This window comes from Erpetoichthys calabaricus, chromosome 15 (assembly GCF_900747795.2).
Source record: "Erpetoichthys calabaricus chromosome 15, fErpCal1.3, whole genome shotgun sequence".
In the NCBI taxonomy this organism is placed as follows: Eukaryota; Metazoa; Chordata; class Cladistia; order Polypteriformes; family Polypteridae; genus Erpetoichthys; species Erpetoichthys calabaricus.
In genome coordinates this window covers 55,995,965-56,012,013 of record NC_041408.2, presented here as the reverse complement: position 1 = coordinate 56,012,013, position 16,049 = coordinate 55,995,965, and the positions used below count along the sequence as shown (strand labels likewise).

General features: G+C 37.0%; 1 protein-coding gene across 2 annotated transcripts in view; it reads left to right on the top strand.

Annotated features, from left to right (window-relative positions):
- Window positions 1–16,049, top strand: part of spast (spastin) — a 77,492-nt gene that overhangs the window by 2,585 nt on the left and 58,858 nt on the right. The window lies entirely within an intron of this gene.

Here is a 16,049-nt window from a genome sequence, read left to right as displayed (position 1 = left end):
TGTGTTTGTGTGTGTCTTGCGGTGGGTTGGCACCCTGCCCAGGATTGGTTCCTGCCTTGTGCCCTGTGTTGGCTGGGATTGGCTCCAGCAGACCCCTGTGACCCTGTGTTCGGATTCAGCGGGTTGGATGATGGATGGATGGATGTTTTGGTTCTTGCAGTTATGACTGTGTATGCCAGGTAGTGGTGCATTCTGTTGGAGATTGTTCATTTCTGCTTATTACTGGTCTCCTTACTTTCTCTAGCACCAAGTCAGAGTTGTTTTGAAGTGTATCTCCTTGCTGCTGTCCATACTTTATAGCAAACCCATATCCTGCCTCCCTTCTACCCATGACCAAATATTTACTATTCTTTAGTGTAACATTTATTAGTTGCATTTATTTTGCTGGGACACCAATTTCTTGCAAAGCTCAATGCACTTTTAATCTGGTCACTGTGCCTTAAGTCTGTCTAAAATTGTCTTGATACAATTGATAAAGGTCTAACTTTTGTTAAAAGTGTAACACTTGCCCAGCATCTGTTGGGGTGTAAAAATCAGATCAATTGTAAATCTGTTGTGCCTATAACAATATTGGTACTCACCTTGAATATATTTATCTCCTTGTTAGTACCTAATGTAAAATACTTTGTACACACCACTTACTGGAGTGATTTTCATCTATTTGTTGTTCTTATGGATGGAGCACAGTGCCCACTCCTCTAACATTTCATACTTTACCCAAATTTCTTTGACCATCTGATGGACCTTTCTGTTCAAAGTATTCTTCCAATATTTTAGATTTTCTGCTACCACTCAGTTTAGCCCAGGTGTTTTATCCTTTTTTGGCACTTGAATAGATAGATAGATACTTTATTAATCCCTGGGGGAAATTCACATACTCCAGCAGCAAAAAATATTAAATTAAAGAGTAATAAAAAATGCAGGTAAAAAAACAGACAATAACTTGAATAATGTTCAACGTTTACCCCCTCTGGTGGAATTGAAGAGTCGCATAGTTTGGGGGAGGAATGATCTTCTCAGTCTGTCAGTGGAGCAGGACAGGACAGTTCCATTTCCCCCTTTTTCTGCTGTTCTTCCTTTTCTCCCATTCCCATCTCATTCAGTCCCTCATTATTTCCAACAGTGTCCTCCTCCTCCCCTCCCTGAACCTATACATTTTCAAACGTGTTCCCTTCATCTTCTTAGAACCACACTCAGATCTAATCTCAGATTCCTTTATTTTATCAGTGTAAAACACAATTTTATGAATATTTTTTCCTCCTTGACTTATTGGTATCATTCTTTCAACTCTATCCCTCTTTTGTTGCTCTCTCAACAGTTTAATTTCTTCTGCTCGTATGCTTTTTTTCTTACTCCTGCACACTGTATCAACCGTTACCTTCTCTGTAATTTTCCTCTGCTGAATTATTTATCTTCTTTGTTCCCATTCCTCATCAAGTAAATCCTCTGTCCATATTTTTCATTCCTGTTACTTTTCAGATGTTTTCTTTCAAATGTTATACTTTTATTCCAAAATCATGCTCCCACCAACTCCTCTCTGCTGTTCAGATAGAAACTAATCCAGTACTGTTTCATGAGAACCTTTTTTTGACTTGACTTAGCATGGCACTTCTTTTTTTCCCCCAATTTCATACCCATATAACCTAGGCCACAGTTGTAGGAACCTATTCTGGCAGTATATTGCACAAGGAATATTTGTTTAGTGTATGTTGGTATATGATAGTTATGTTAGTATATGGTGTTTTTTTTTTTTTTTGCAACTTTATGCATTACGTTTAAAGCATTTTTGTGTATGTTCATTATATTACTTGGTTTAAATGTTTTTTAAAAAAGAATAAGCCTGTATGCTTCTGCACACTACTAAGTCCATCCATCCATTATCCAACCCGCTATATACTAACTAAGGGGTCACGGGGGTCTGCTGAAGCCAATCCCAGCCAGCACAGGGCGCAAGGCAGGAAACAAACCCTGGGCAGGGCGCCAGCCCACCGCAGCCACTACTAAGAAATCTTCATTATGGTTAATCATTCCAATCCATCCATCCCTGCAAGCATTGGGAATCAGGCAGGAACAGTCCATGGGGATTGCAAGGTGAATACGAGCACACACATACACTAAGGTCAATTAATTATCATCATATCCTCTAACCTGCATGCCTTTGGAATGAAACCTAGGAAACCCACCAGGAAAACATAAAACCTCCAGGCAGGGAACACCTGGGACGTGACAGTCTTGCTGTGAGGCAGCAGTGCTACTGCTGCACCACTGTGCCCCCACATTCTAAATGTTCAGAGAGCTGTTATATCATGAAGTTATCATATTCGTTCCTCCCCCAAACTATGCGACTCTTTAATTCCATCTGGGGGGGTAAATGTTAACATTTAACATTATACATAGTTATTGTCTGTTTTTCACTTGCATTATTATCATTGTTTAATTTAATATTATTTATTGTATCAGTATGCTGCTGCTGAAGAATGTGAATTTCCCATTGGGATTAATAAAGTATCTCTATCTATCCTATCTATCTATCTAATCTTATCTATCTTATCTATCTATCTATCCTGTGTGATGATCACTGCCTGCAGCTCCTGTCAGACAAGAGGAAGTCTGTTTAAGAAGCACATAGCAATTAGTGACTGGGTCTGGGAGCTCTTAGAATACGAAGCATTTAACGTGCTACTTTAGTTACAGCGAAGTCTGAGAAACAAGTAAGTTTAATGTCAATATTTAAAGTGAAGTTTACAATGTTCTAATTTAATAACAACATAAACAATGAGATTAAAATAGAAATGTCGACTTTAATTTCAAAAATTGACTTTTTTTTCTCTTCTCTGTGGCCCAAATATGCTTCCATAGCAAAAGTATTTTTTCTTTGAATATTCGTACAAAAGTCTTATTCCAAACAAGTAAATTATTGTGAAACTTAATTTTTTTTAGGAAGTAGGCCGGTATTTGCTCTTGAAATATTCATGGTAGATAGACAGTATTTTATTTGTCCCAAGAGGGTGTGAGATGTAGCCCGAACACCACCAGACAGACACCGGCAGTTCTATAAAACACACAGTTAATTTACCCCACACACACACAGTGCACCGCACCAGTCACCCTTACACGGGCCTTTAAACATCTGTGGGCCTCCTTTCTTCCTCTCTCTAGAGCTTCGTCCCCCTCCTGCACCCGACTCTTGACTCCTCGACTGTAGGAAGGCAGCCCCTTTTATAATCACCTGGATGTGCTCCAGGTGCTCGCTGACGTCCTTCCGGCAGCACTTCCTGATGTGGCGGAAATGCCGCATGAGCACCCGGAAGCACCAGAGGTGTCCCTGGAAGTTCCTCCACCCGCACTCCCAGGTGTGGCGGAAGTGCAGACATCCCGGGCTCTATATAGCTCGGGGCGCCCCCTGGCGGTGGCCACGGGCCCCAGTGGGGTTGAGCCCCCATGCTCCGTTCCCGTGGTCCCCACACTAACCAGGGTGGTTGCCCCCTCATGGACCAAGGGATATATAGCCTGCCTCCCGGTCCTTCCAGGCGTCTGACCCCCAGCCTCCTGCCACAAGGGTTATTTAACTCTTTACAGAAACTCCAGAAACATTACAACAAACAACAACAACCCTCCCCAAACACACACAAAGAATTACAGAAAAGAGAACCTTTGACTTTGCTAATGGTAAAAGAGGAGTCACATTGAGTCATTATAAAGACCTCAATGCCGTTGGTCTAAAGGAGTCCCTAAATTCTTGACACATAATTTGTTGGCTAGAAATACTACCTGCTAGTGTGTCGTAGAGCGGATGAGCCACATTGTTCATAATGGTCACCAGTTTACTTTCTTTCTCCCACTACTACCTCCAGTGGGTTGAAAGTCTGTCGCATAACTGAGCCTGCCTTCTTAATCAGCTTGTTGATTCAGAGGGCCTCTCTTGAAATGATGTTACCAGTCCGGCACGCCACGCCACAAAGTAGAAAACTGCACTGGCCATCTCAGAGGTAAAGAACATTTAAAGAATGTCACTACCCAAATTAAAGGAGTGCAGTCGGCCAAGGATAAAAAGGCTTCTCTGCTCTTCCATATATAGTTTATGTTACTAGACCAGCCCAGCCCAGTCTGTCTTTGAAATGGACCCCGAAGTACTTGTAGTAGTGTGTCACCTCCACATCCATTCTCTGAATAGTCTTTGGGTATAGATGCTGTTTGGTGCTGCAGAAGTCAAAAACGAGTTGTAGACAAGTCTTTCTGAACCAATAAAGCAAAGTTCTCCACCTGGTTCCCATACTCTGTCTCATCCCTTAGGGCTCTAGACTAAAAAATTTAGTTGGGAGCAAATGGCTCCAAAAATTAAACATTCAGGAGCCAAGTTACACAGAGTAGTTCATATTAACATAAAAAGACTTGCTGTGTCCTCTGCTCTATGCCTGTAGGTTGGCTGTGTCCTTTGTTCTATGCCTGTAGGTTGTTTGCTTGTTTTATAGCTTGATTGACACTTTTCTCCATTATGGCCAACCACTGACTGCTTACTGGTCTTTGCTCAAACTTTTAAACTATGTACTTGATAATTCCTCTCTTGACAAGTAACACAGTCCAGAGCATTTATATGCTTGTGACATTTTTTTTTAAATGATTTATCAACCTGAAAAGCTCAGTTTTTCCCTGAAATCTCCCGATTGACTTTACATCAAAATTCACAATACTTGTGTTAGTTGCTTAATTTAGATGGTTTTTTAATTGCACTGTTTGCAATACTCACATTCAACTCTATGTTGAATTATGGGCTAAATTACAGTGGTCAGAGACCACTAGGAGCTGCTGTGCTTGTCCATTACAGATCACCTACCTAGTGTGTAAAAGAAGGCACATACACTTTAACTTCTTTATGATATGAAAAACATTGGAAGCGTTGTTACGGCTTCATTTATTTTTAAGAAAATCGAGTATATCTAACCGGGGTGGTGGGGGGGGGGGGGGTGAACTTGATAATGTTTCAAATTATGATTTCTCAATTATGTCTTAATTTAATTTACATTGACAATGTGGCCTGCCAAGAAGACGATGTGTTGACCATTGTGTCAGCCAAAGCATCTGATGAAAATTTACTTAAATTTGTAATCCTTAAAGGACAAAATGAGATGTCCTTACATACTTTCTCAGTGTCTGGCAGAGACATTTGACTTCAAGTCACTCTGTCAATGTGTTAATCTGGCCAATAAAAAGTTTTTAGGTCATGTTGCAGCTGAGCAGTCATTCTTTCTGAAGGGAAACAAGCAGAATTTATAGTATGTGAAACACCAATAAGACATGGTAAGAGGAGTGGTAGATAGTCTTATGGAGCAATAGGTCCTAATTTAAGATTTTGGTTTGTATTCATGCCACATGAAACGTTGGTGTGAAGCACATTGATGCCAGTCTGCAGGGAGTGATGATCTGGAATTGCATTTTTAGTAAAGGTGTAATGGATCTGTGAAGGGTCGATGGAGTGGTGATTGCTGAAAATTATAAACAAACAAACATTTTTACTGAATCTTGCCTTTAGGCCAGTCTTTTATGTTGACCAGTTAAATCATGACTAAGTGCAATTTTTTCATGGTGTGATAATTTGGTCACTACTCTGGTTAAAATATAGTGCTGTTTTAAACAACAACACCTTTTTAAAGTGATGTATTCCCAGTGAGCAGGATCTAGTGTGATGATTACATTATGAATTATTTGCTGTGATTTATACCAGTGCTCCGCAACCGGTGTGCCACGGCACACTGGTGTGCCTTGAGCCGATACAGGTGTGACGTGGTCAAATAAGACAATTTTCTAACTAAATAATATTTCAACGGTCCTCCTTAGAAACACAATAACGAGAATACGTGCAATGAAATATTCACATAAATAGCCTTTTAAAGGTTTCATAATTTTTTGTGTCATTTCTCTGAAATAATAAATCCCATCGCCTGGCGCCTGTCACCTACGACGTAGGCCCTATGTAGTCGCCAGACAACTGCGTAGTATGCTTTGATAGGCAGAGCGCTCCGTGCCCTCACCTAGATTCAATTCAAGCCGACGTATTAGTCGTGCTACGTCGCATTCACTCGTCTTGCGACAGTAGTTATCATTCATTACTATTAGTTGTGTTGCTGAGTTGTGTATGGTTAACGTTCTTCATGTGATTCATATTTAGTTTTATACCCCTTTAAATATGGATACATTTTTACGTGGAAAAGATTCGTCTTCACGTACAGATGATGAAGAACCCAGCACAAGTGTTGCAAAAAAAACAAAAAAGATTGTGAAAAGGAAGTACAACGAAGACTACATTCGATATGGATTTTCGTGGTGTGGTGACGAAACGGCTCCAAAGCCACAATGCATCATTTGCGGCGATCAGCTATCAAACGAGGCAATGGCACCCAGTAAACTAAATCGCCATCTAAATTCAAACCATCCCAGTTAGGCCAAAAGAGACAAACAATATTTTCAGAGGCGCTTAGAACAAAATCAAAAACAGAAGCAATTTATGAAATCAGCCATTACGGTTTCTGAAAAGGCCTTAGAAGATAGCTACCATGTTGCAAAATTAATTGCACGTCAGAAAAGACCACATACTATCGGTGAAACACTTATTAAACCAGCATGCATGGAAGTTGTTCGACTTATGCTTGGGCCCAATGAAGTTAAGGAAGTGAATAAAGTTTCGTTGTCTGCCGATACTGTTAAAAGACGTATTCACGACATGTCAAGCGATATTTTAGGAACACTGATTAGAAAACTGATATTGGCTGAAAAATTTGCGCTTCAAATCGACGAATCAACCGATATTAAAAATAAAGCACAACTGATAGCTATTGTACGTTTCGTCGACGAGGACTTTATTAAAGAACATTATTTATTTTGTAAGGAGGTTCCAGAGCGAACTACAGGTGAAGAAATTTTCCGAGTAACCGATGATTTCTTCAAAATATATAATATTCAATGGAGCAATTGCATTGCTATTTGCACGGATGGCGCTGCGGCAATGACAGGTAGTGAAAAAGGTTTTGTCTCTTGTGTAAAACAAAAAAATCCGATAATACAAATTACACACTGCCGCATACATCGAGAAGCATTGATGGTCAAGAATTTGCCAGAGGAACTTTTGAACACGATGAATGAATGCATTAAAATCATAAACATAATTAAATCAAGAGCCCTAAATTCGCGAATCTTTGGAATACTCTGTGCAGAAATGGGAGCCGAATATGAATCCTTATTGTTTTATACTGAAGTTCGTTGGCTGTCCCGAGGCAAAGTTTTGGCTAGATTGTTTGAGCTTCGCTACGAGGTGCGTGAGTTTCTTTTAGATCAAAATATGCCCGAACTATACCAGCGCCTCAATGATGATTACTGGATAGCCAAACTTGCATACATGGCTGATATATTCGAGCATCTGAATGAACTTAATAAAAAAAATGCAAGGACGGAATGAGAATATATTGACGTGCTCCGATAAATTACAGGGGTTCAAAAAAAAACTCTAACTTTGGCAGGAAGAGTTGCAAAAAGGATGTTTAGAAATGTACCAAAGGACCAACCATAGTACGATTGAAAACAAGCAATTAATTGTGGATTTGGCCCAACAACATTTAAGTATGCTTCAGCAGAAATTTGATCACTATTTTTATTCTATTAATACGGAACAATATGATTGGATTCGAAATCCTTTTGCAACCAATGCAATAAATTCTACGAAAGCACTGTCACTGCAAATTCGAGAGGAATTTATAGAATTAAGTAATGACGGGACGTTAAAACTTCATTTCGCCGAAGTTCCATTAGATGTTTTCTGGATTTCCGTTAAGAAAGAATATCCTCGCATTTCCGACAAGGCCATCCTAACACTAGTTCCATTTTCGACGACATATTCATGTGAGCAAAGTTTTTCAACTCTTGTGTTAATTAAAAATGATAAGCGGTCATGCTTAAAAGATCTTGACCAAGAACTTCGGGGTGTGCTGTAAAATATTGAGCCGAATATAAAACTTTTGTGTTCATTGAAACAAGCGCAGGTATCACATTAATCAGTCAGCATGTTATAATAATTATTAAGATTGCATAAAAGTAAATATAGTATAGTTTTTATGTATGTATACTTATAATAAATGTATACTTATAATAAAAAATGAAAATTTATTGTAAAATTTGTGTATTAAATTAATATCTATATCTCAGTGGCGTAGCTGGAGATCATGTTGTCCGGGGCGGTGAAAAATTTGACGCCCCAAAGCTGAAAGAAATTTTTTTTTGCGCCTCCTCAAGGAACAAAAAAAAAAAAGGAAACTACCATAGTTTGGACGCCCCTAAATAGCTGGCGCTCGGAGCGGACCACCCCTCCCCGCCCTAGCTACGCCACTGCTATATATTTTGGCTTTTGATGTGCCGCGGAATTCTAGGAAGAACTTTGGTGTGTCGTAGGTGAGAAAAGGTTGCGGAGCACTGATTTATACCACTGTTTACTCATTGCAAGTATCCTTCCTTTTAGTGGCAATTGCACTTACCAAATGGACGGACTACGTTATATTGTGTGGCTTCAAAATTAGATTAAGAATTTGCTGATTTTATTTTATTTTTGTTTTGTTTTTTTTTTTGGAAAAGATGTTACTTGTCCATCCTTTTTTGTTTTTAAATTAAAGCATCAGGTGGGTGTTGAATTTCTGTTTTGTTCATTTGTTTTTTTTTTTTTCTTCTTTAACTTGTGTTCTCTCTAGATTGATTTTTGAAGTATTTTGATATAGCTGTTCTCCAAAGTTTATCTGATTGTACACTGTACACTGTTAGTTACATCAAATAACACCGATTAAAGAAAAAAACCAAAAAAAAAAACCTAAATTGAGGACGCTGATAAAGTCTAGAGTGGGCAAATGGATGTATCACTGGTTTAGGTAACTTCTGATGGTCTGTAAAAACCTATCTAGGTTCGCCATACCCTGGTTTAGAGTAGAAGATTTGAGACCCTCAATGTTCTTTCATGTGTATCATGTAAATAATTTAAACATGCAGCCAAATCTGATAATTGAATACGAAATTGTTAATAAAATTAGTCTTAGACTTTAATTGAAATCTGTGATATCCAACAATTATTGTTGCTTTTTATAGGAACAGAAATATTAGCTTATACAAATATATGCAGTAGCTTCTTTGCTGAAGTAGAAACGTAATTTAAATTTACACAAAATAATTTTTTTTTCGTTTTCAAGGAATAAGGAATTGTTTCTCATCATTTACTTTGTTAGACTATTTGGAAGTGTCAATTTAATACATTTGTTTTTTTCTTTTCTCATTTACACAATTTTCTATTTAGTTAGAAAGAAACTGCATCAGTACAACTGTGTATTATTTAAAGGGGTCTTTTAATTACAGATGGCAGATACTACTGCCTGGTGTGTGCTCCCTCAGCATCCCCCCCAAAGATGCAATGAGATCATCACCTTTTCATAGATGTCAGCAAGTAAGCATTTAGTAGTCTAACTCCCAGACTGACTTAGAAGCTGTGACAGATTTGCTCCAAAATCATTTGCTAAAAATATTTTAGTTCTGCATCTTGAGTGTCATATTAAGCAAATCTGTGTTTATTGTTGTAAAGACTTAAGTGTACCTTCTTCCTTTTTTAATGGCTGAGTTTTGTCTTATAAGCACTCACACACTTGTGGCTAAACTATTTTAACAGTCCATGCCATTTTTTATTTTTCATTTGTATTACAACATCATATTTTTATGTGCATATGTTTGAGTGTGTTTTTGTCTGTCTGTGCATAGATGTTGATGGTACCCTATATGAAGTGGGGATTACGTAACTCTGGATCAGTGCACAAATACCTAGATTCCCCTACTTAGACCTTTTAAAATATTGGATTTTCAGCTTAAAATGATATGTGAGGCTGCCTTTTCCCACCTCCATTCTTTATTGCCCCCCTTCCTATCAGTCTCTGTTGTGTATTTGCAGATTGGGAGCAACCTTTTTGTCTATTCTAGGTCATGTTCAGAAGTCATTATTAGTAAGTTTTATCATCTTTCTTTTTTTTCCTGAAACCACAAATCCTTGACTTTTCTATAAGTATGCATGGGTGACTATCAATACATAAGTCAAGCTCTCTGGTTATGTGGTATTTCAGGTGGCACCCTACTTAGGCTTGGGGCTACATATCACGTGTCTGACATAAGATACAGTTTTGAAATGTGTCTCTTGGTTCACTACTCTAGCCTCTACTACTTTTTTTATGCAGACTTTATCATCTAAATAAATTCTGGTCATGCCCTCTATGTTGAACACTTCATGACACTGACACTAGAGTATACAGTTGGCAACTACATGAAGGAAAATTGATTGTTGTTCAGCTCAATGCCCTAAAGCAAATGATTTGGAGTTTTGCTTTTACTTGCTTTACTTCCTCTGAGATGTGTAATAGTAAGATGTAGACAATTGGATGCACAATAATTATTCTGCCATCACCCTTTTTTTGTGAAAACTGTTTATCAGTTCTGTGTAAAACTATATTCAAGATGACCTGCCAAAGCCAGCATGTGATTACAGTGCCTTTTTACGTAAATAGAATAGGTCCTGATTGAACAGTGGTAAACTATTTAAGAAATGCAGACAATTCATATTACAGTTTAGATATTTTTTTGCCCATGTCAAATGTGACATTACCAAGGTTTCATAACATTTTGCCCATAATTCTTATTCAAGCTGTATTTTTTTTTGGCATGTTTTCACAGATGTCCACCCAGGCATCTGAGGTTTCTTTATGCATCCCTAATATGCCCCTACCAACTTAACTGGCTACTCAATGTTTACACTTTATGAATGAACGTCAGTTGGTTTGAGTCTGGTCTGTCCTGTGATGGATTGGTTTTTGCTTTGTGTTGGTGCTACAAGAGTAGGTTTCAGTCTCATGATCCAGAGCTGAATTAAGTGGCTTAATAATGTATGCATGAGTGGTATTCCATGTTTCTCAGTAAAATTGGCTATTATTGTTGTATCAGGCTCTTAGTATTTTAAATTGAATTGTTAGCTTCATCATATTTTATAACCTTTTTATAAAATGTTGGGGAATGTTTCTGACTTAAATTACATTTGAGCCTTTTCATAAGGTATGCTGTAAAAATTACATTGTTGTTGTATATATGTTTGTATGTATTTTCTCATTGGTAATCTAGTAACATTTTTTCTATTTTTCTTTGCTTATTGTTTGGAAATGTAAATATGTGGATGTTTCCATTGTGCTGAACAAGGTAACGAGGAATAAAGCATTCAGTTTGCTGAAATAATCTTGAACAGAACAACACATAGCAGGAAGAATAATTGATGTGACAGCTGATAATTTTGCCATATTGCCTCTGGCATACATGCTGTGATGCAGCTGTTTATGTTCAATGTTGTCACAAAATATTTAAAGGAATGAATTGTTCATTATCTTGTACATGCTTTTGAGCATTAAACATTGTATTTATTAGATAGTAAATTACAGTGGGAGGACATTTTATATAAAAACACAAAAAAAAACAACTCGGATTGTCATTTATTCATGGATCCCAGTTTTTTGTTTGCTTTAAACATCATCAGTCTATTAATGAGAAATTTTAACTGGGAATTGATCCTTGTATGTGCACATTCATTTTGTTATGCCCTTTTATAATTACATTTTCTAAATGATTCTGGAAGATTTTTTTACTGTGAGGAGAATTTCATATAGGAAATTTAAATTAAGGTTGCACACATTTAACAAATTAAAGTGCATGCTTATAGCTGACACAATGTACATTACTGGACAGTCTGTCACAAGAGGTTTTAGACAATTTTGAAAGGAGTCATACAATTGAGTACTATATTATTGTAATGTTTTAGGGTGTATCCATTATGTGGAAGCAGATTAAAAGCAGCATTTATAAATCAAGTGGCTAGCAATTCACATACATTTTCAGAACCTCTTTTTTTTTTTGTCATTATAGGTATTTGCTTTTTGAGAGCATGGTATGTTTACATTTATTTAATTTTTCATTGCATTTTTATTCATAATAGAAATAAATTTACAGAGTAAAAAAAACTTCCGTTGTTTACAGTATTTGTGGTGTGTTTATATTTTGTGTTTTTTAATATATTCAGAAGCAAATACTTTTTGAAAGTATTTAAAAACTAAAAAGTACTTTGCAAATACTATTGACTACAGTAGTAGTGATTACATGTTTCATACTTTTCAGCGCAGATATCTGACATCTGATTTGAACAGAGGTCTTCTAGTCATAGAAATTCTATAATATTTTGCAATATTTCTATTGTTTTGCAACAGAAAACACTAAACCCCTCAATTCACTCCCAGTTAAGATGAACCATGATATTAAATACCTTTTAAACAAAGACCAATTTTTATTTTTCACCATTAAAATTATTTAAAAATTAGTATTGTTAAATGATTACAAACACAACCATGATTTGTTTGGTTAATGAAATATAAATTTGCTCAGTTTACACTGTGATTAATTAGTTTCAAATTTACCGTAGATACTCGCGTATTAGTCGATCTCGCAGATAAGTAGAGTGTATTTTTAAGCCGAAAATTACGAAATTTGTTATAACCCGCGTATAAGTCGAGGGTAAAACTTGACAGCTATCAAATTCTTTGAATTTCATAATTATACCCAATGTACCTGGGCCCAGACTTTCAACATTTTAATCTTTGAAGCTACAATTTCGTTCCAGCCTCATCCATCCAGCCTTTGGGGTGTACACGAACAGTAATGCCTGCAGGAAATTTTATGTTCTTTGGGAACAACTTCCTCTTGAATATTATCGTTGGGCGTAGCTTTGTACCATCTGCCAAGCCAGAGAGGACAACGGTGAAATCTGTTTTTTCATGGCCCGTTGTCTTAATAAGTACGGTCTTCTCACCAATACCTGCTACAGTTCGATTCCCCGGCATATCAAATGTCATTGGCGTTTCATCCATGTTACCAATGTTATGGAGATCAAAGTCATGCCTTTGTCTTTGCTTGATAATAAATTTATGAAAAGAACTGACCTTCTAGATCTTTCGGCAGCTTCTGTGCTATTTTTGTTCGCTGACGAAGGCACAGTCCATATCTGTTCATAAATCGCGTACACCAGCCAGCCGATGATTGAAATTCCAACAAAGGCTTACCATCGATCGTTAAATACTTTCCTTCTTTTGCCAATTGAAGTGCCCGTCTCCGAATGCTCGAACGAGTCACAATGTATCCATTTTGCCTGCATTCCACAATCCAGTCATTCAAGTCTTTTTCCAGTCCACTAAAAGGCGAAAGTCCAAAACGCAATGCTTTCTTAGACTTTTGCATTGCTTGTAGAGAAGACTTATTTTTTATCCAATCCAAACTGGCAGCTAATGGTATGTTTGTTATCCAAAACCTGCAAAAGCTAATGCTCAAATTCAAGTATTTCACAGTTTAAAGAATTATTTTAATGAAATTAGTGTTGCCCCGTGGATAAGTCGACCCTGTTTTTTTGAATGAATTTTTAGGCATAAATTTTTATTTATAGGAGAGTATAAACGGTAAATTGTTTTAATGGTAAAAAAAAAAGAAACAAATATATTAATACTGTAATTGTCTAGATACTGTTAAAATAGTGATGAGTGAACATTGCAGAATTCACTTCACCTTGAGTTCCCCGAAATCACGGAAATGTTTGCAATATTCACCGAATTTGGCGAACTGCATTAAAGTCAAAGGCTAATTGAATTATATTTCAGTGGATTATAATGGTGCAGTCATTTCTAAAGTGTCCCTGAGAGCTAGGGAAACGTCTGCCAACTATACTGGACCGATTATTGTGGCCAGAAAGCTGACCTAAGCTGTGCGGCAGCAGTCCCAACCACTGCACCACTGTACCTCCGTGAGATCAAAGAGGATAGAACACAGTCCAAGAGATGCAATCCTAGATTACGTCAAAACAAAGTGAAAATACCAAAATTGTAGTCAAAAGTCAGGGGAAAAGTATGTAGGTCTTTTAAAGGCAGAAAGTTCAATTTGGTCTGTCATGTTTGAAGCTGCTGTTTTGTTCTGTTTTTTGAAGTCACCCTGAAGGTTTTTCCAAACTGTCTGTGCTGATGCTTTGCACTTTTTATTCAATCCAAAAGATAAAAATGTCTTGTATATAATCTTTTATTTTTATTATTGTTTCATATAGTCTGAAGGACCCTGACATCCCCAAACAGAGCAAAGGTTTGTTTTCACTCTTGCCTCGCGGCTAAATATTATGCATGCATAGGGCATGTGCCCCCTTCTCTTATATTGACGTGGAACTCGAAGATCTGGCTATAACCACAGATAACTCTTCTCACAGAGTCTGTAATGCAAATGATGAGCAATATATACCCGGGGGGCGGTCCCATCAATGTTGTCTGTTACAGCTCCCAAGGCCACTGGTAAAAATAAAAAAAATAAATAAAAAGAATAATTCTCCTAAACTGGTCGAATTATCAGTAAATAATTAGACGAACAAGGGCAAACGCAGCGAATTCTCTGCGAATAATGCCTTGGCGAAATTTGCTGATTAACACTACTCAAGAATAATAAAGAAAGTCCTGTGAACAAAATTTATGTATGCTTTTTTTTTTTTTTCATCCAAGTAAATGGAATTTTGGGAAATGTAAACATTTCACTGCTATTAATTAACTGTAAAAACTAGTTTTTTTCCTGAGAAACTAGCAATCTTAAAATACATATTTTGTAATGAAGTAACTTTAGAGTGTTAGGTTAATTAAGTAATTGAAGTCAATTTGAGAAAGGGTCCATGTTTAGAATTTACATAGTGGAACTTTATTAATGATGACATGCCAAGTGGACCACGAGGATTGAATTCCTGTCAAGACAAGGCCTGAGATATTCTATTATGAAAGAAAATGCTTCACATACGGGTGTTATTCAGAAAGCATTAAACATAATTTGTAGACTCTTCAACAGAAGGTGGTAAGATGTAGCTACTGTAGGTACTATTCGCAATCTGTCTAAATACTATACTAATGTTACCCTGGTAATTTAGCTTTCATATTTGCAGGCCAGGAAGCAGGCACTTGGTTTGTGACAATGCTATTTTATTTATTTATTTTATTTATTTGAGCAGCACCAAACAATAATTTTATCAAGCAGTATTTAGTAAACAATGAAAATAAAGTAAAATGATGGTAAGATGATCTAAAATTACCTAAATACTTAGATACTTAACATCACAGATGCTTATGTTTTTGGTTTTTTTTTTAAATTTATTTATTTATTTATCATGGATCATTCATTCCCTTAATTCTCATCAGATGACCTTTGCATCACCATTTTTGATTTTGAAGAAACATTGAAGTATGAGACTCTGAATTTATGAAAATTCTTTGAAATAACGTGCTAATTTCACTATTTTAGCCTTCTTATTTCATAAAACGAACAAAGGCATAAATGTGCTGTATTTACTGTGGTTTTTTGGAGGAGAAGGTAAGCTTGTGAGTCAAAGCAAAAAATAAAAATATTTTTGGTATTCTAGTGAATCACACAAGCAAGTCCACTTAGATTCCTAACTGTTCAATAAGTGGCACAGAAATTGCAAGCATGCCACCCATGGTTGTCACAGCTGTGCCCATTTTAATTTTCCTGTAGCCAGCCAGTGCTGATTTATGTGACAAGCTGTGAATACGCAATACTTAAAAAGTTTATATATATATATATATATATATATATATATATATATATATATATATATGGTTGAAATAGTTTACTGTCAAATAATGCAAAGAGTACGCGACACGTGTTTTGCCCTAATTCTGGGCTCATCAGGTGTACACACTCACTGCACCCCCCTCTCGGGGAATTGAACCTCGGACGTCAGCGCCAGAGGCGAAGCCTCTAACGTTGCGCCACGGCTTGTGGTTCATTCATTTGACAGCATGTAGATCGGGGTAATTACATTCATTCTATGATCTGCTTCTCGCAACTGAAATGAGGGCACCGTGGCGGATGTTAGCTGACTTGCTGACCAACCACAAGCGTTACCTGGTAGGTAACCACCC